Raw genomic sequence first — 21,903 nt, 5'->3', positions numbered from 1 at the left:
AGCCAAAGCAGAAGGCCATTGGCTGTCCATCGCTGGCAGCTCCAGCTGCAGTCTCTCCTAAGTGTCCCTTAGGACTGAAGAACATAGTTTCTGAACTAACCTAGTTGCAGGTACAGGGATAGCTATTGTTCTTTATAGTTTGTTGTAATTTCGTACCAATTTTCTCACATAATCCCATTTTACTGATGATGATATGGAGGAAGAACAACTTGCCAAAGGTCACCCAGCCAGTAACTGGAGAGAGCTATTCAGTCAGTTTTCTTCCTACTATATTGCACACATCTTCCCTTTTTTGGAGGAGTGAAGTTGTCACCTAATTCCTTCACTCTATGTTTGTTTTCACTTCCACCCTCTTTCTGGAAGCCAAACTGACTCTTAGAAAGGTGAAGAATATGAGGCAGAGAACAGCGTGGCATCAAAGAGAAAGTTGGAGGAGCAGCAAGACCCGTGGCCGGGTGGCTGCTACGGGTGGAGGCCCTGGCTGCTGACCTTGGATGTCCCGTAAGCAGCCAGTCGTTTTTCCCCACGTGACTTCCATTGTTAATCTCGAGTGGACATTGGCTGACCGCAGGAGCAGAGCTCCAAATGTTCTGTGCAGCAGTGACCTTGACACAGCACAGGAAAGGCACTCAGCTCTCAGCTCTCAGCTCTCAGCTCTGCATGGTGGTTTTCCCCTAGTGCAGCCTAGCACTGCCCTTCCCCATGGAAGGTGGTAAACACACAATGCAGAAGAGTGCTATTAGGTTTCCCGGGACATCGGGCATGTTCTCTACCTAGCTGACTACAGGTCAAGAATTCACATCCATTCCCAAGTTCATGCTACTGTTTTCTGATCCTTCAGCCTTAAGGTCTGTCTTTCTTCCCAGGGGAGGGAAAGAGAGCTGGCATTTTTGCTTAACCACATATGTATATTTACAGATGGCTCAATCCTGGGCACAGTGCACCTGTTAGGTGACCAAAGAGCTTGTCTCTGTTCAGATAAACTTAGAAAGTGGAGCTGGGAGGCTGTGTGAAAATATTCCAGGTGGAAACAGAGTTTGTTTATATAAATTTTGTCCTAGAAGAAAATCTGTTGGGAAAGCAATGGCTTGGAGCTGTAAAGTATACTTATCTTTAACTCTGTTGATCATGTTCAACATCATTTTAGTCTTTTTTAATTAAGCAGTACAATTTATTATATTGTTATAAACTATCTTATTTTCCAATAATCTTATCTGTTTATCTTGTCTACTTAGGTAAACTCTTTGGGGAGTATGGAAGAGTCTCTCTCTTGTTTTCCAGTAATCCATCACATAACTGTAGTAGATAATTATTCTTTTTGACCACCCTTCATCTGAAGCTCCTCCTCTCTTTTAGGAAACCCCTATCTTATGAGACAGAACCCAGTTCCTCCTACTGAAGCTGAAAATTCCAGTCACTGGATTTCCTAGTCTCTCTTACAGTTAGGGCATGGACATATTATCCAGGTACTACCCATCAGCTGGTCCTTGCAACTACCATTGTCATGAAGAAGGGAACATGCAGAACCCATGCCGGTGGTGAGCTTTGGATACTGTGGCAGCTACTCCAGTTCTTGGAGGCAGTAGAGTCAGTGGTTCTAGCATCAGCATCTAAGAACCAGTGCTGGCAGCACAGGCCTGCAACGTCCAGGCACAGGGTGGTGACTTTGCTATTTTCACTGGATGAACCCTGAAGCGGAGTTTACAGTAGCATTCCTGGCTGCACAGTCTCCAAGACTGTTCTCTAGAGGCCTAGACATTCTTTGAGTTACCCAATGTCCTTTCAATAAATTCCTCTTCTTAAATTAGCTAGAGCCTATTTCTGTTGCTTGCAACAAAGCATCCCAAGAGATACAATGTTAAAAGGAAACACTCAATAAATATTTGTTAAATGACTAATTAAGAACTTCTGATATTTTCCCCAGTCCTAATGAAATTGAACACCCTCCTAAAGAATACCGACACAAATAGGGATGGAAATGGATGTAAAGTATTTAGGGAACAAAGAACAGGAGAGATTTGTTAGAGCAGCAAATTCACATAGAAGAGTAATGGGAATTGAGGCTGCAAAACTAGGCGGGGAGATACTGTGGAGTACCTTAAAAAGCAAGGCTAAAGAGTTTGGAATTTGTCTCCAGGTTTGGGGGTGTGTGTGCAAAAATAGGAAGTTTGGAGTAGTGGCTGTCATTTACTCCAGAGTGTCTTTAGCACAATATTCCCAAAATATTATGTGTAGAATCTACATATAGAAAATATTAACAAAGAATAAGGGAGCTGTAGTCACGGATGTTTGGGAACTAGTAGATCAATTAAAATTTGGAAGATTTCTCTGCTCCTCATAAGATGAGTTTCCAAGAGGAACCATTCAGTAAGCAGCACTTCTCAAACTTATTGGATATGAATTTCACTCACCTAAAAATATTGATGGGAAAGAGACCCCACCCAGGGAAATTATCCTGGTTTCCATTATCAATCAAGTTGCTTATTTGAAAGAAATTTCAGTAAATCAATCCAAATGAAGAACATTTAATCAGAATGAATAAAACTGTAAGACCTGATCATTGCTGCTTCTTGTGGCCCCATCCTGGCTTCACGCTGTGTCCCTCTTTAGTTTTAATGTAACTGTTCCCAAGTGCTTTGTGACCTCAAGGTTGACACCCTATCACAGTGACTGTCCCAGGAATACGCAGTGGTCAGCTACTGGCTTTAATAAAGGAAGAAGTTTGACAAGGCTCTGAGCATAATTATACATGCTTTTTAGACTTTATTTTTTTAGAACAGTTTTATTCATAGCAAAATTGAGGGGAAGGTACAGAGATTTCCCATGTATTCCCTGTCTCCACACCTGCATAGCCTCCTCCATTTTAAATATCCCCCACCAGAGTGGTACATCGATGAACCTCCATTCACATGTTGTAATCACCCAACGTCCATAGTTTATATAATGGTTCACTTTTGGTGTTTGAAGAAATGTGTAATGGCATGTATCCACTACTGTCGTATCATACAGAGTATTTTCACTGTGCTAGAAATTCTCTGTGTTCTGGCTACTTATGTCTTCCCCCACCCTCAACCCCTGGAAAAAAACACTGAACTTTTTACCATCTCCATAGTTTTGCCTTTTCCAGAATGTCATATAGTTGGAATCATACAGTATGTAGCCTTTTCAGATTGGCTTCTTTCACTTAGTAATATTCATTTAAGGCTCTTCCATGTCTTTTCATGGTTTGGTAGCTTATTTCTTTTTAATGCTGAATAATATACCACTGCCTGGATGTACCACAGTTTATCCATTCATCTACTGTGGGACATCTTGGTTGCTTCCAGCTTTGGGCAATTATGAAAAAAAAATGCTATAAACATCTGTGTGTAGATTTTTGTGTGAACACACGTTTTCCATTCCTTTGGGTAAATACCAGAGAGCCCGAATGCTGGATTGTATGGTAAGAGTAATTTTAGTTTGTAAGAAATCACCAAACTGTCTTCCAAATTCCCACCAGCGATGAACCAGAGTCCCTGTTGCCCCACATCCCCAGCATTTGGTGGTGTCAGTGTTCTGGGTTTTGGCCATTTTAATAGGTGTTCAGTGATGTCTTGTTTTAATTTGCATTTCCTTGATGGCATATGTATTTTGGATAACAATCCTTTATCAGAAGTGTTGTTTACAGATATTTTCTCCCGGTCTGTGGCTTGCTTCTCCTCCTCTTGACTTGTCTTTTGCAGAGCTGAAGCTTTAATTTTAATGGAGTCCAGTTTATCAATTATTTCTTTCACAGATTGGGCCTTTGGTGTGTTATCTAAAAAGTCATCACCATACTGATAAGAATACTGATAAGAATCAGGAAGGTCATCTAGGTTTTCTTCTGTTATCTTCTAGGAGTTGTATAGTTTTGAGTTTTATTTTTAACTGTGACCCATTTTGAGTTAATTTTTGTAAAGGGTGTAAGTTCTGTGTCTAGGTTTCATTTTTTTTTTTTCCCACATAGATGCCAGTTATTCCAGCACCACTTGTTGAAAAGACTATCTTTGCTCCATTATATTGCCTTTGCTCCTTTGTCAAAGATCAGTTGACTATATTTATGTGGGTCTATTTCTGGGCTCTCTAGTCTATTCCGTTGATCTATTTGTCTAGTCTTTTGCCAGTACTGCACTGTCTTGATTATTGTGGCTTTATAGTAAATCTTGAAGTTAGGTAGCATCAATCTTCCAACTTTGTTCTTCTTCTTTAGTATTGTGTTGGCTCTTCTGGATCTTCTGCCTCTCCATATAAACCTTTGGGTCAGTTTGTCAATATCTACAAAATAACTTGCTGGGTTTTTTAAATTGGGATTGCACTGAATTTATAGATCCAAAAATAAGAGACAGAGAGATTGAGGTCATAAGTGATTTGCCCAAGGTCATATATCTTGATTCAATACTGGAGCTGGATTAAAGCTGATCCTAGTGGCCAGTCCTCTGAAATACACTGGCTAGTCAGCGAGAAGGGACTCCTCTGTGAGTTTTGTTCTCTAAGTTTCAGGAAGTAAATCTGTAGTCTGGATTGGAGCTAGGCCAAGAAAAGTGTCAGGCTCTGTCTTAAAACAGGAGGTCTCTGGAGCTGTGCAAAAATGACACTGGCCATTCACTGGCAAAAATGACACCTGGCTTAGGGTGTAATGCCAGACTTTCAGAAGTAGAGAAGAGTCTTCCAGGTAAAAATTTTGGAAGAAATGACACATAAAATATTACAAGATTCCTTAGTATTCACATATGTGGGTTTTCATCTCCAATGATTTGGCACCTGCCATTAATTCTCTTTCCCATCAGTAAGTGGTAACCTCATAGGGATGGCATTTCTCTTTGCTGCTGCTAGAAATGGCCAAGGTCACATTCCAGCAAAGGATGCTTGCTTTGCAAAGCATACCATTCCTGGGGAGAGATAGAGAGTTAATGTTTGAAGACATTGTCAACTTCATTAACAAATAGCAAACTTACCTATCTTTCACTGTTGCTGTAACTTTGACCTCTTTCCCAGAAAGGTGATAATAGAAGTGGAATAAACCTGCTTAGACAATTAAAGAACAATGGTTTTATAGAGTTCAATCTAGTCTTTTCAAGACTACTGTTTGTATTTGGGGGCTAGTGTGTTTTATATGCCATCTAGCAGGTGTCTATTTTTAAAATTCAGTGTGATTTTTTCAAATCCTGGACATTCTTTCTGCTTGACAGTGCTGGGAGTTAAGGGAAATGGCAAAAAAGAAAGAATCAGGAAGGACGTCACTTGTGGGTTTCGCCTAGTTTTGCTGACACTGCCTAAGTCAAGGAATTCTTGAATTTTAGAGCCAGATGGGAAGTTGAGGGTATGTATCCAACCTACCCCTTCCTTTATCCAGTTCAGGAATCCATTGCCCAACAACCCTGACACATAGTTCTACAACTGTGCTTGGATGTCTCCGATGATAGGACACCCAATATAGCAGGTGGCTCTCATGCCATTATTAGAACAATTTAATTGCTAGAAAGTTTTGTTCTTTCGTTGAACAAATTTGATTCTGCAGCATCCCCCATTGGCTTTAGTTCGGCCTGTGGAATTATGGGGGATAAATCCTACCCAAGCAGAGTGGACACTACAGTAGAGTAATGATGATCATGGCTCTGGAGCCACATGGCCTGGGTTCAGATCCATGTTCCTCTGCCCCTGCTTCACTGAGTACGTGTGTCTCGGTGTCTTCACCTGGAAGATGTGAATTCCATCAGTGCCTACTTCATAGGGTGGTTCCGAGGAAGAAATGGGTTTATATGTGAAAGAATTGAGAGCAATGTCTGGTGCTTGGCAGGCACTCAATGAATGCTACCTATTGACAGTGTTATTTTTATTATTTCACCTTATATACCACTTCTTGTCAGAAAAGAGTGCTATTTAGAGTACTGTACTGAGTGTATTCTGAGGCTTTGGTGAAAGCCATGATTGATAAATAATGTCTGACAAGGGTAGAAAAAAGGTAAATGATGTCACATATGCCAGATATTTGTGATTTGTGCTCCGATTCTATTTTCTCATGACAGTCCTTCAAATATCCAATGAAATAGGCATTTTCCTATCTCGGCCTCCCCCCTCCAGGCCAAAACACCTGGTAGAAACTCTGTTAATTCTGTAAGCTGCCAAAAGATGGGCCCTCAAGGCATTCTTGAAATGGGCTTAAAATCAGAGCAAGGAAGAACATTGTATCTTTTTATTTATTACCTTATATTAAATGCCTTTGAGTACCCAAGACTATCATGATTATTTGAAATCTCTCCAAAAACATTGATGTTGGCATGCAGCGTGTTATTATGGAGGGTACCTTAGACTAAGGAGTTAGGGTGTATTATGGACTGAATTGTGTCCCTTTAAAATTCATACGTTGAAGCCCTAATCGGCAATGTGACTCTATTTGGAGATAGAGCCTTCAAAGAGGTAATTAGGTTAACTGAGGTCATAAGGGTAGGACCCTAATCTGAAAGGACTGTGATCCCCAGTAGAATAAAAATCCCCAAGAGAATCTAAGTTTTAACAATGGGAAAAAAAAAAAGTGAAAGGGAAGCAAAGACAGGTACCTCCTTCCTAAAGACCCTGGACCTTACCTTGTTTATAGTTTCCCATAGAGAATCCTGAAATCATGGGGAATCTTTGTTTAGAAAGAGCCACCAAGGTGGCCTGGTCCAACCATCCTTTCAGTTCAATGCTCCTAACATTTACTGGGGCCATATCAATAATAGTCATCATCATCATGATGCACTTATACCCACTGGGGGTTCTGAAAGGATTTACGGTTGGAATTACAGTAACAATAGCTCCCAACTAGCAATCTACTATTTAATTATTTTCTACAATATCTCAGCCAAGTTGTGTCTTATAGTCCCAACACAAGTACCTCCAGGATTAAATGTCTTTCCATCTGATTAGAGTCAGAGCCTTAGAGCTGGAAGGGTCCTTTCAAAATCATCTAGCCCATCAGTACTACTCTGAAAGTGAGGAAATTAAAGTCAAGTACAATGCAGTGGTTGTCCCAGGTGTCACAGCTAGTAAAAGCAGAGTCTGTACCCAAACTCCCAAACCCTGACACTTGCCCAAGACCCTGTACGGGCCTCTGTTCTGTGAGGTCAGCCCACCCCTGGCCACCCCCAGGTCATGTCCACACATTCTCATCTGATTGTCTCAGGTCTTGCCTTTGTAGCCATATTGACAGCATGAACTAGCCAATTTGATCAGAGCCACCTCAGGATGAGTGGTTGAAAGTGGGACTTGTCCGTTGTCTTGGGGTCTATTTTTTATCCCCTCTTCTCTGATTTTGTTATCAATCCCAGGATACTAGAAAGACCCCTTATCTGGCAGTCTTTGCAGCCAATAGGACTCAGCTACCCACAAAAGGTTGGCTCAAGTTAATGTAAGGGACAAGTCTGTGTCAGGAAAAGGAAAGTCCTGAGTGACTTTTTATCCACTGGCCAAGTCCTGAGTGACCTTTAGTCCAGAATTTAGATCTTCTGTTTTAACACACTCTCCACCTGTGTGGAGGTACTTTGGTGCTCATAAGGCACCAAAGTACCTCAAATTTTAGGATTATTCAGAACTGGTTATTTGAATTAACCAATTTATAAAAATATTTTTCCAGAGGAACAAAAGTGATTTTCTTCCAGAATAAAAACAGACCTTATGTAGAACTCAACTGGAGTCTCCAGAACTGGATTAATGCCAAATAATGCCTCCAGCTTTGGGACATGGCTACTTCCTTGATTCTCTGCTCCTCTTCCTGCACCTCACCCCCACCCCACTGGATACTCCCATTGGTCTTTAAGAGAATGGACCACAGTATTGTCATCAGTCCCACAGTTTCAATTCTCATTTGTGTTTATATTTAGACTGGAGGGGAAAATCTCTTTCTTTTGCCCAAGAAAAAGAGACTGTTTTGAAGTCAGTTAATGAACTTCTTACTGGGGAATTCCAAATGTAGTTGATAGCTTGTTGCTATAAAGGAATATGTGCTAAATTTTATGAAGTATGGAAGTTGCTTTCTAATTGAATGACCATGGTTTTGATAGTCGTATCACAGACCTATGACCACTTGTGCCTTCGTATGTATTGGTCAGGCTGTAGGAGTGGGGCAAGGGCAGGGCTTAGGTGCACCAATGTAGGAGCAAGCACAGCTGTTCTGTCCTAATAAGAACACAGGTCCATTTTAATCAGGAAGAATGTTGATAAACACAGTTCTTTAGAGCAGGTGCCAAAGGATTTCTGTCCTAAATAAGAATCAATGCCTGGTATCAGATTTAGGAAATAATCCACGAATTAGAAAGAATCATGGGTTCTAATTGGATATCTAACCCAAACACACCATTTTCATATCTTCCCTTGTGGCTTTGAGGGATTAAAGTTTTTTCCTTCTTTATACCCTTTTCAGTGGACAATTCATCCAGCAAGAGCCTTCCCACTCTCAACCATTCTTGTGCGGAAGGAAGAGGGCATCCCTTTGTCTAATCGAATAGGAAGATGCATCTAATGATTCAAAGTAGAATAAGTCAGAATATGTGGTAGGGAGGAAGCATCAGTAAAGATGTTTTGGGGGCATCCCTCAGCCAACAGGCAAAGAGTGGAATTTGTCCTGCCCTTCCTTCCCCTGTTCCCAAGGAGACCTCCATGCTCTTAATTCACCTAATGGCTGTCCAAGGCTCTGTGCTGAGAATCTCATTAACCCTCTTCTTTCTACCTCCAAATCACCATAGTGTGATTGGAGGAACTCTGGAAAAGACTCCCAAGTCCCAGTGCCCCCAAATCCGCCCCCCGTACCTGACTCACCTTACAGATACTATGGCTACATCAGTCTCTAATAAGGCTGATTCTCGGAGAAAACGAAACTAAAATCACTTTTTTGGAGATTATTCCTTTCAGTTGGATTAGCTCTCATCAAAATGTAAATCTTTAAAATCCAGGGCATTGAGCCATAAGCAGAATTTTTTTTTTTTTTTTTTGAGAAGGAAGTAGAAAAAACCTAGTGGAGTCTTCTTAAAATTTATTCTTCTTAAAACGTATGTGTATTAGAACTTGCTTCAGACTTTCGGTACTGACTGCTGGTTCCTTCACCTGACTCACCTTTCAGATACTATGGCTACATCAATCTCTAATAAGGCTGATTCTCAGAGAGAATGAAACTTACCCTTTGTGTCCCCTCACTTGCTGGGGCCTCCTGCTTGGTAGGGGCCCTAGCAATGCAATCACATATTTGTGTGTTTTTGAAAAATTTACAAGTGTAAGATATTTCTACTTTAATTGGTTGATATGACTGTCTGTTTCCATTCTAATATCTGCTCCCTTATAATTTTTCTCCCGCAGGGGATTGAGATGGAGGCGAGGTTGGGGAATTCTAAATAAATATTCACTTGTGATTGAATCCACATCTAAATTAGTATTTGCTTTGACACCTAACTATATATTTGCATTTTAAATTATTTTTCTTATTGAGGTCCCCCAAATTCTTCAGGCTCCATGAAAACTGAAGGCAGGTGTCCCTAGATTCTAGGCCTCCTGCAATTAACTCTCACATAACTCTTAATCTCATTTCTTATTTCCCTTCTATCCTGATATTCAGTAACTTCTAGGTTCCATACGACACCTCATTTTCCTGATCCCCCGTCATGGCCTGATACAAATCCAAAGCGAAAAGGGATAGAAAATTGGGAAAATGAGAAAATAGTGAGTTGAGTGAAGAGGAAGAGAAGGAGAACTGAGAATTTAGGTAAATTGCCAAGTTTTCTTCTGTATCCTACATTACCCTGTTTGTTGGGAAGCTAAGCAATATTCCGGCCTGAGATGAAAATAGGGGTAAAGTAAAGGGAGGTGACAGGATGGCGAGTTAAAATGAATTAAGGAAAACACATGGTCTTCCGTAAAGGAAACAGAGTTATGAAAAGAGATGGAAAAACCAGTTCTTCCAGGATAATACCTTTTGTTGGGCCCCAGCGGGAAGCTCAGCTGAGACATGAGGAAGCTGGAAGGATATGATGGACGCCCAGGTTACCTGACAAGAGGAAAGAGGGCTGAAGGAAAGGCAAACAGTGGGGGAGGACAAGGGGTCACGTTTTTCTTGGCATTGAAATCTTTTCAAATGAGTTATTTTTCAAAAGTTTCCAAGGAGGATCCTCTACCAGTTTCCAACCTCCATTTGGGATTTGAAACCTACAGGAAACAAACCCCTTCCCATGACCTCTTTCTTCCTTTCTAAATTAAATCTGAATGCAGAGAGCTGGTTGTACAGAGTCTGGAGCCTTTTGCTGTGCCTGGAATTGTGGCCTCTCCCTGGTGCAGTCTTAGGGGTGGTTCTGCTCCCAATTAACTGTTGTTTTGGCAAGTTCAAGGAAGCTGTTGTGGTTTTCGGCAAGTTGTTTAAAGATTTGGCTTTCGGGTTCTTCCATCTGTAAAACAAGGAGTTTGGACTAGAATCATTGGTTAACTTTCATTTTGGCGGAGGTGGGGCTGGTGGCCAAAGACCCTTTTTAGAATAGGCTGAAAACGACACAGCTGCTCTCCAGAAACAGGCGCTTATGCCTGTTCACATATCCTTTTGCATGCAACTTCAAGAGCTCATGGACCTTGCAGTGAACAGTTCTCCAGTGTAGTTTTCCTCCTTGCAGAGGATTACACTTCTTCACCCCATTCAACTCGGGCACCAGCCAATGAAATGTGAGCAGAAGTTCTGGGTAACACTTCTGGGTTGAAGAATTAAGAGCAGTGGTCTTTTTTCCTTCTGCATTGAAGCCTGTAATATTCCTGATGGTGGCTTCCCCATCAGGTCCAGGAATGCGGATGACAATGGTCTAGGTGTAAAGTCCCCGATCAACCTTGGATTATCATGAGGCATAAGTAAGCGTTTATTGTTTAAGCTTTTTGTTGCTTTAAGCTAGTGAGATTTTTGGAACTGTTTTCATAGCATAATTTAACCCATCCTGACTGATACAACTCCTGAATCCATCCATGAACCCTGGAGTTTTCTGTGTGCCCATGTTACCAATCCCAAGTCTAAATAATATCTTAAGTCTTTCTATTTCTGAAAGCCAAAGAGTCTATGAGACAAACTTAAAAATGCAATTTCAGATTCTTAAATCACCTGAACTCCTACCTGGTTCATAGAGAATGTCTGTTTGGTCAAAAGGAATGTCTCATTTTGGAGTCAAGTGATCAAATCCATGATTGTGTGGGTGATTGGAAGTGAAGGCTCACTGGGCCCATCTTTAAAAGGCAGTGAGGGGTCGACCAAGGTCTCCGGGGGGCATCTACCTGCAGCAGGGAAGTGAGGGATCACTCCAGCTCTTGGTGTGCTGTGGACACTCCGCAGCCACTGTCCCACATGGAAAAGAAGAAAAGAGAAATCAAGAAAACAAAAGCATAATACTGAAAGCTTTAAATGACAAAAGAAGTCAAGTCAAGAGGCAGGATGTCTGCACTTTGTTTCTATTTATGGAACACAAAGTTTAAACAGAGCTCTCCATTCAGAATTCATCTGGCTATTAAAATTGCCTTCCAAGTTTTTATCTGCAAGGAAGCCAGCCGCATTTAAATCTTTCCCTGTAGTGAGTTTGTATTTAGAGATGTTTCACGTGGGTTTAATTCACTGATCAGTTTTACCTTGTCAAAACAGAGAATGGTCTGTCAAAAACAGGATGAAGCTCATTAGTGGGACGCAGGAGATAATACAATAGAGGGGAGAATAAACAGATTACCCTGAAACAAGGAAATGAGAGCCAATTCAGGAAGCAAGGGGAAATAGCAGAAAATGATATGGTAGTCATAGTAGACCAAAAGCTAGTGGGACAGCTATATGGTACTTCTTAGTAAGTGATACTGAGGAGGAAAAAACGAAGGGGGGTAGTTTAGGAGATAAAGGATTTTAGTCTGGAGAAGAGAATAGGAACTTAACAACTAAGTAGGGATTTGACACCTTATATGTATAAAAAAACAGCCCAGTATAGTTGTAAGAGTGCTGGACTGAGTGGAAGTCAGGAAACCAAGGGTCTAGACCTGGGTCTGCTCTGGCCTTCTGCTCTGAGCCTCAGTGTGCTTGCCCATAAAATGAACAGTTTGGATTAAGATGACTGTTGCTAAAACAATATTTTAGAAAAATATTGTGCAATGATGCTTCATCATCATAATCCAGAAAGTTCTAGTACATAAAAAGCTTAACATAAGGATTAACTTAAGGATGGATAATTATTTACTTGAATAAATTTCCAGAATAATTATTTATGAAATTTTGGAAACTGGAAAGATCCTTGGTTGGTCTTTAAAATTCAGATAGAATCCATTAGATAAAAGTTTAAGAGACAGACCAGGAGACATGTTTGAGGTTTCTTCTAGCCATCAAACAATGTAAAAATATTTTATTATTGTCTTTTAAAGGAGACTTTCGCAATGACCAGCCCCTAAAAGGAGGGAAACAAAATCCAAATCGAAAATTGTTGATTTATTGTCCCTGTAACAAAAAGAAGCTCAAATAACCAGCCATCGAATTGGGGATAGCAAAGGAATTGAAGCTCAGGAAATGAATGCTATACAAGCTATAGGCGAAGCCACTGAGGGTTTAGAGTGGGCTGTATTTATGGGTAAGTAGTGCAAAAAGGGGGAAGTCCAGCCAGAGTCCAAGCAGTAAGTTCATTGGCTTGAGGATGGCGAGAGATTTTTGGTGCATGTTCATTGGTCAGGAGATAAATGTAGGTCTTCTGTAAACCAGGCATTTACCAGAAATCAGTCTCTCAGTTCTTTAATTCCATTCTTCTGAGGGTACATGTGTGAGAGTCTCCACTTCATATCCTCTGGTTCCATTTTAAATTGAAGTTCTTTCACAGTACAAAGAGAAACCTAGCCAAAACAAGGCTCTAAGTTTGAATGGTGCTGTGTTTTTACATTGCCAGGTGTGGTCACGTGTTACAAGAAGCTGGTAAGCAGTAGGGTCAGTATCTGTGGTCCTCCCGCCTAATAGCTGAGCCGGGGTGTTCAGAGGGTGGCCAGTGGAGGGGACACCTCATCTGGCTTTCTATCTACTGGATAGAATCCTACTCTGCAGCAATTACTTGTTTAAAAAAGCAGCAGGAGAGGAAAATCCCTTGTTGCTGCCCTATTTCAACATGAGGAAGGTGCCAGGCATAAGCCTCCATCAGCCACTGATAAGAAAAAAATGTACAGCCAAGAGTGGAGTTGGGTCTGTGGGAGCTGTTCTTTGAAATGGCTCTGCAGGGTTTATGCTAAACTAAGAGAAAAGGAAATCATCTAAACCCTCAAAGTCCTAGAATGGTTCCTTTGGTCCTATTTCTGGAGGTGGCTCCTTTACAGCTGGCCTTCAGCCAAACTGGGACACACGAGGTTCCCCCTGCATCTACCTTTCTGGTGACCTCTCCTCTCTGGAGCCAACTCTCACTCTTGGTTGTTCAGCACCTCTCCAGGTAGACGTTCCTTCCTGGGAATTCACAAGCCATACTTGGTGTTTCCTAATGTTTTTGAAAATGGCGACACTTTTTTAATGTGAAAAAAATGCCAGTGATTGCCATTTGATGGTAGTTCATGGTCTGGGACCTGATAAGTGAGTAATCAGCAAAGCAGATTAACAGATTTCCTCCATTCTGGATGCCACATGTTTTTCCCATTTGAGCATTTCTGAAGTCAGGATGTGTCCTTTAATGATTGATGTATAGAGCTAATGTGATAGAATTGTCCTTGCTCCCCAAGAGGTCATTGACTTGATGGTACTATAACTGAAAATACATGAGAGAGAAAATATGAAAGTGGAGTCCAAGTAATAATAAAAATGTCAATATATTACATACAACAGAAAATGCAGGCTTAAGATTTTAAATGTCATTTATTTTTTCTAGATTATACCTTCATACACTTCATAATTCAAAAGGTACAATTGGGATATAGCAAAATTCTTCCTTTGGATTCTGTGCCCCAGCTGCTCAGTTCTCCCACTTGGAAGCTGTGTTAGCATTTTCTTGTTTATTCTTCCAGAGATAGTTTATTTATATGTCAGGAAGGATATATGTAGTTATCCCCTTATTCAAATAATAGAATACTATACACACTTTTTTTTTTCCTATTCCTTGCTTTTCTTTCTGTGCAAGGATATATCTTGGATATTATTCGATTGCAGAACATCAAGAACTTCCAGTCCCTCCTTTATAGCTGAGTAATATTCCATTTTATAGGTATACAATGATTAATTTAGCCTGTTCCCTAAGGAGAACACCTAGGTTGCTTCTAATCTTTTGCTATAACAAACACTGCTGTAGAGAATGACATTGTATTCATGTCATTAAGTGCATATGTGAATTGGCTCAATTTTAGAAGTAAAATTGCTGTGTCAGAAAGTCTGTGCATATGTATATTTGACAGATATTGCCTATTTGTCCTCCATAGGAACTGTGCGATTTTATATTCCTGTTAGCAATGTATGAGAATATCTATTTCGCCACATCTTTTCAACACAGTATGTTATCAAACGTTTTTATCTTTGCCATTCTATTAGGTAAAAAGTGGAATAGCAATGTAATTTTAAAAAATTTTAATTGAAATATGATATATTCATAAAAGTACATTTATCATCAGTGCACAGCTGAGTAAATCTTCACAAATTAAACACATTGTATAACGAACACCCTGTTCAAGAAACAGCACAGAACCTACAGTCCAGAAACCCCCCTTATACTTTCTTCCAATTTGTGTAGTTTTTGCTTTTCTCTTATCTTTAGTGAAAGTAACCATCTTTTTAAAACTATGTCTTTTTATTTTGAAATAAGTTGAACTTGTCTTAACAGAAGTTAAGCATCATTTCGTGTGCGTAAGAGCCACTTACACTTCTTTTTCTCTGAACTGTGTGTTCATATCTCTTGTCCATTTTTAGATTAGGCTGTTGGTGTTTCTCTCCTTGATTTGTGGAAGTGATAAGGAACTTTCAGTCCACAGTAGAAAAGATGTGAGCATTATGCTGGAATTTTCAACTGTGGTTGACCCCTGAGAGTGGACATTTAGCCTTTGGAACTCCAGAAAGCCAGTAAAGAGTAACACAACTCAATAACTGGTATAATCAGCCAAAGGAGTCTTCTACCCTGGACCAGCGTCTCAGCAGCCCATTGCCTCTCTTTTGTTTAACTTGCAAGCCCAGCTGTCCCCACCCCATCCTTCCCCACTCCCCAAAAAAGCCTGGAGCAAGTGGGTTCTTCTGTCAAGTGGGTGATTTATCCTCAAGCATCGAGCAAATGTTTTTCAGGTAACCAGTTGAAAACCCAACCTGGTCAAGGAAAAGACCTGTTAAACAGCAGTATCGGAGAAGACTGTCAGGAAACATTTGGCAAGAAGCCTCTTGCAGAAGAGAGGTGCCCAATCATGAACGAGCAGCTGACCAGGGTTCTTCCAGGGTACCCCATCCCCGAGCTGCCACAGCAAGCAACAGCATCACTCTTTGCCTGGAGGTGCTCGTTCAGAAAGTGCTTCCCAGGGAGGATACACACAGGAGGGGAGTTTCCTTTAAAAACAAAAGCAAGTAGGACTTTTCTGTTGGTTTTTATTTTTTTCCCCCCTCTTCTCTCCCTCTGACTGGACAGTAACCTCTCGCCACATGCCTTCCAGCAAACACTCATCACCCGATAAATCATGTGACCCTTTCTGTTTATTTAGAAGTGCTTGCCGGACTGGGGCCTCTAATCCAGACCCTGGTCTGTAACCAACTTCAGAGTGGTTTTCACTGGAAAGGGAACTTCTGAACACCCGATAAGGCAACTTATTCATTTGCATAGAAGAGCTCCCCTGAGTCATTCCCCGGGCTTTAGGGAGAAGCAGTGAAACGTCAGACTGTTTATAAAGCTGCCAAAAAACGTCTTCTAGAGAATAGCAGCCCTGTTTAGCTTCTACACAATAAGGAGCAGCTATAGAAAATCTCCTCTCAAAAGTAATATTAGGTTCCTTTTCGAAACTTTGTTTAATGCTTCAGATTCTGGAATCAACAAAATGCAAATGCAAATACTTTTGCTGAGTGCTTTGCCAAAACCTCTGACTGAGCAATTTTAACTCTAATTTTAAAAAAAGGCTACTTATAATAAGAAGGTGGAGGGTGCTTTTGACGAGGTGAAATGCCTGCCTCTGAGTCGAGCAGTGTATCTCTGAGTGGGTCCGGAAACTTCCAAGGTCAGAATCTCTTGGGCTGAGCACAGAGGAAGTTCCCCAGGCCCTACGCCAGGTCTGAAGAATTAGAATTGCAAGAAGTCGGGCTCCAGAAATATGCTAAAAAGAGACCAACAAAACAAAAAGTGTAGCCACAAAAAAACTTTGCAGGTGAAATGTTATACTTATTGACATGGGACAAGTCTGCTTCCAAAAACACCATTTCGAGGACCTAGAAATGCGCTCACTGGGTCGTGGACAACCAAGCTGTAACATGAAAAACTTCTGGAGGGGACAGAACCTTCACTCTGTGATCCACCTTTCCAGGTTGTTTTTTTTTTTTTTTTTGACTTCCTTTCAATCTACTTGCTGGCTAGTTTTTCAAAATAAATAGGCACTTTATTCAGTTAAAAAAAAAAAGTCCTTGTCCCCTAGGAGTGTCCTTGGAGGGCAGATGTCTTATGATAGGATGAGGGAACACTGAGAATGCATCAGTATAACACGTGTGGCTGTGCAGATACTGAAAGGAGTAGGGTGGGCGCAGGAACTGGAGAGGGTGAACGGAGGCTTGTAGGAAATTGTTCAGCCGAACCATTCCTTCACGTTTCCTGATGTCATTTTAAAGTCTGTCCAGCCTGTTACCTTAGAACCCAGTTTCTCACCTCTGAGTAAATGAATTGGGAAGAGAATCCAGTCACAGATCAGAGCTGCCTATTACTAAAACCTTGGGAGTCTTGGAAGCAAGTTCACTGCAGCATTACCGCTACTCAGGAGCTTCCTATAGGCTCCTAGAGGCAGCCCCTGAATAGAATTAGGGCTCTGTCAGCAGAGAAGAGGGGAGTAGCTGCTGAACAGGCCATGGAGAGTAGGCAAGATCCCAGCCAAAAGGATCGTGCATTATCTTTGGTAGGGAGTTCCTTCCTAACGGCCAAGGATGAATGTCCTGCCCTAGGGAAAAGGAGTTCATTTGATTTTAGAAAATAAAAAAGCAGCATTTCTCATCTGACTGTTTTGTTTCATTGTCTGGAAGTAAAATTCCTGCCTTGCCGTAAAGGTAGAAATTTGATTTCTCTCCCAGAACCTGGGACATTTGAGTAAACTCCAGGCTTGCCAGAAAGGTCTTTCCTCTGGAAGTCTCCAGCAGGTCCTCCCTGCTCATTTTTTTCCATTTGCCCTTCTGCTGCAAGAAGTGTATGTTAGCTGGGGCATGCACACATGCACTGGCATTTTTCACCAAGGCGTTTCTAGTAATATCTAAGTGAGTTTCTGAAACCTCCAAGCTGGACATGTTTCTTTTCTTTTTTCCTGAAGCAAATAAAGCCTGAGCAAAGAGTTGTGTGTACTCAGCAACTTTGGTGTGTTAGTTTGTCTTCCAATCTGGCCTCACTCAGGGTGCTTATCTCTTAGAAAGGGAGATTATTACCACACAGACTGGGCTGGAAACCGCTTCGCTGACAGGTTTAAGAGTCTTAACAAAATAAACAGCAGAAAAGGCAAAACTGTGTGCAAAATGGCTTCATGTGGGAGGGAGGCTGTGGTGGGGAGAGCGCTGGCATTTCCTTCCGACCAACCCCTTGTCTCCTTGTATAGAGACAGCTGCTAAACTGACAGGCCCTTCACCATACCTGCTGGTCTGGTTTATGATTCATGCCTTAAAAGGACCCTACAGTTGTGGTGATTATTCTTCCTGTTTTTCATACCCAGAAAGCTATACAAATAAAAGGATCATGCCTTTGAATTTCTCCTCATCTTGCTTAAAGGGACCAAGTTGAAGAATCATTTCCTTGGATTTGACAGAATCTGAACTATGACCTGTATTTGTAAGCAACTTGAGGACAGGAGAGTGTCATTTACTTCTCTCTCTCTCCCTTCCTAGCACCTCCTAGCACAGTACTAGAAAAATGCAAGGTGCTCTATAAATGTTTGTCATATGATTGAATGAATAAATGGATGGATACATTTGCTGTCTCATTTGAATAGTACCCTGCAGTTTAGGGGGGTAAAAGTGCTTATGCATATACATTTATTCTTCTTGTTTCTAATACCAGTAGCAATATTTTAAGCTAACTCAGTACAAAGGAACAAGTGAGAATGCTTAACACCTAAACTGGGTTCCATTAAGATGGAGGGGAGCTGTTGGGTTGGCCAAAAGGTTCCTTTGGTTTTTAAAGTAAAAATAAAAGACACATTTTTCATTTTCGCCAAGAACTTTATTGAACAACGTATTCACCCTTTTGTTCCACTACCTTCTGCCATTTTTCAGGCAGCTTCATAATTCCATCTTCCCAAAACTTTTAATCTTTTTGAGCAAAGAACTATTCCAGGTGCCTTTATACAGTCTTCCAGGGAATTGAAATTTTTTCCATTAAGAGAATTTTGTAAAGAGCAAAATAAATGGAAATCTGAAGGTGCAATGTCTGGTGAATATGGCGGATGAATCAGAACTTCCCAGCCAAGCTGTAACAGTTTTTGCCTGATCAGCAAAGAAACATGCAGTCTTGCATTATCCTGATGGAAGATTATGTTTTCTGTTGACTAATTTCAGGCACTTTTCTTCGAGTGCTGCTTTCAGTTGTACGAGAGCAGTACTTGTTGGAATTAATCGTTTGGTTTTCCAAAAAAAGCTCATAATAGAGGATGCCCTTCCAATCCCACCATATACACAACATCACCTTCTTTGGATGAAGACCGGCCTTTGGTGTGGTTGGTGGTGGTTCATTTCGCTTGCCCCACGTCTCTTCTGCTCCACGTTATTGTTCAGTATCCACTTTTCATCGGCCGTCACAATTTGTCTTAAAAACAGAACATTTTCCTTACGTTTAAGTTGAGAATCGCCTGCAGAAATACGGTCAAGGTTTTTTTCGCTTAACTTATGTGGAACCCAAACATCAAAGTGATTAACATAATCAAGCTGGTGCAAGTGATTTCCAAGCTTGATTTGGACATTTTGAGTATGTCGGCTATCTCCTGCGTCGTAATAACATTGATTGTTCTCAATTAATGTCTCGATTTGATCACTATCAACTTCAGCTGCTCTACCCAACCCTGGAGCATCATCCAGCGAGAAATCTCCAGCATGAAACTTCGCAAACCACTTTTGACATATTTGATCAGTCACAGCACCTTCTCTATACACCGCACAAAACAAATCTTTTTTGTGTGTTTCGATTGCGTTTTTACCGTTCTTGAAATAATGAAGCGTAATATGCCGAAAATGTCGCTCTTTTCCTTCCATCTTCAATATTAAAATGGCTACACAAAAATTCACCAATTTTGATAAGTTTTTAAAAAAATGCATGCCGATACGACAGCTGTCACAATACAGTCTAACAAAATTGTTTCGAATGAAATTAAAGACAACTAAGCACTACTGGAGCCACCTTATGAAAAAAAACAAACTTTTTGGCCAACCCCTTATTTAGGTGGGACTTATTTATCATCTGAAGAGCATTCAAATACAACTAAACAGTTGTCAGTAATTAAAGTCTTAATTCTTCCACTCTCAAAAGAGTTTGGGAGATTCAGGTAGAAACTGTCATCTCCACCAAAGTTTAAGAATTCAGGGCAGAATTCAAATGGTTTCTGGAATTAAAGGGATACATGACTGCATCTCCTTTTGGAAGAACTAGAGTCTGGCCTATCTTTTTATTTATTTATTTTTATTTGATCTGTTCCTTTTAATTAAGAAAAAAAAGCTGTGGTGGAAACATTCAATATTGTACTCATATTACAAATGTTAAAATCTAGAAGTACAGATTTAGACTGCCCTTGAGTGGTCAGATTTATTTCTCTAAGAATAATCTGGAAAACCCCTGTACAAATGTAAGCCATCATGTGATTCAGGGTGGCAAAAGGCCTGACATGGGACCTGTTGATTTATTTTATTTTATTTTGTTTTATTTATTTATTTTATATAGCAGGTTTTATTAGTTACCTATTTTATACATATTAATGTATACATGTCAACCCCAATCTCCCAGTTCATCCCACCACCGCCAGCCCCCACACCCCTGCTTTCCCCCCTTGGTGTCCATATGTTTGTTCTCTCCATCTGTGTCTCTATTTCTGCCTTGCAAACTGGTTCATCTGTACCATTTTTCTAGATTCCACATATATGCGTTAATATATGATATTTGTTTTTCTCTTTCTGACTTACTTCACTCTGTATGACAGTCTCTAGGTCCATCCACGTCTCTACAAATGACCCAATTTCATTGCTTTTTATGGCTGAGTAATATTCCATTGTATATATGTACCACATCTTCTTTATCCATTTGTCTGTCGATGGGCATTTAGGTTGCTTCTATGACCTGACTATTGTAAACAGTGCTGCAATGAACATTGGGGTGCATGTGTCTTTTTGAATTATGGTTTTCTCTGGGTATATGCCCAGTAGTGGGATTGCTGGGTCATATGGTAATTCTATTTTTAGTTTTTTAAGGAACCTCCATACTGTTCTCCATAGTGGCTGTATCAAATTACATTCCCACCAACAGTGCAAGAGGGTTCCCTTTTCTCCACACCCTCTCCAGCATTTGTTGTTTGTAGATTTTCTGATGATGGCCATTCTGACTGATGTGAGGTGATACCTCATTGTAGTTTTGATTTTCATTTCTCTAATGATTAATGATGCTGTGCAGCTTTCCATGTGCTTCTTGCCCATCTGTATGTCTTCTTTGGAGAAATGTCTATTTAGGTCTTCTGTCCATTTTTGGATTGGGTTGTTTGTTTTTTTAATATTCAGCTGCGTGAGCTGTTTATATATTTTGGAGATTAATCCTTTGTCCGCTGATTCGTTGGCAAATATTTTCTCCCATTCTGAGGGTTGTCTTTTCATCTTGTTTATAGTTTTCTCTGCTGTGCAAAAGCTTTTAAGTTTCATTTGGTCCCATTTGTTTATTTTTGTTTTTATTTCCATTACTCTAGGAGGTGTGTCAAAAAAGATCTTGCTGTGATTTATGTCAAAGAGTGTTCTTCTGTGTTTTCCTCTAAGAGTTTTATAGTGTCTGGTCTTACATTTAGGTCTTTAATCCATTTTGAGTTTATTTTTGTGTATGGTGTTAGGGAGTGTTCTAATTTCATTCTTTTACATGTAGCTGTCCAGTTTTCTCAGCACCACTTACTAATGAGTCTGTCTTTTCTCCATTGTATATCTGGCCTGTCTTTTTAGATCTAGGTGCGAGACCCCTCTCATACCCAGCCTCTGGTTAATAGGCCCTTCAGTGGTCAGGCCCTTCCAAAAGAGCACCGAGGCATATGACCTATTGTCAGCATTTTAGGATAGGAGTCAGGCAGGAATTGAATCCTGATTCCTTGAGTGACCTTGAACTACAGACTCTGCTTTTCTAAATCTTCATTTCCTCATTTATAAAAGGGGGGGATGTAAAAGATGGTTGCAAGGATTAAATGGGAAATATATTTAAAGCACTCAGCATAGTGCCTGGCACTTCATAAACTCTGTAAATGGTAGCTGTTTCTTGTTATTATTATCACCATCATTATCATCATCATCAGTTCCCCATACCAGAACATCGTGGAACAAAGAGATCTTGATAACAACCACTTTGAACCTCGTTTCTGAGCGGGTGCGTCCTGAATCCATGAAAATGTACATACTTGGTCATGGACCTCAATCCACTTAGTTATCATAGATGTGGGCTGAGGTTAGGGCAGTCAAGGATAAGCTCTCAAAACTGGAGTGTGGGCCTTCCCTGGTGGCGCAGTGGTTGAGAGTCTGCCTGCCGG

The 21,903-nt window shown here is 40.6% G+C and overlaps 1 protein-coding gene across 4 annotated transcripts in view; it reads left to right on the top strand.

Annotated features, from left to right (window-relative positions):
- The window catches only part of ANKRD55 (ankyrin repeat domain 55), a 462,869-nt gene that overhangs the window by 111,194 nt on the left and 329,772 nt on the right, over positions 1-21,903 (top strand). The gene's annotated exons all lie outside the window — the stretch shown is intronic.

Source organism: Stenella coeruleoalba (genome assembly GCF_951394435.1).
Source record: "Stenella coeruleoalba genome assembly, chromosome: 3".
Taxonomy (NCBI): Eukaryota; Metazoa; Chordata; class Mammalia; order Artiodactyla; family Delphinidae; genus Stenella; species Stenella coeruleoalba.
This window is presented reverse-complemented; position numbering and strand designations above follow the sequence as displayed.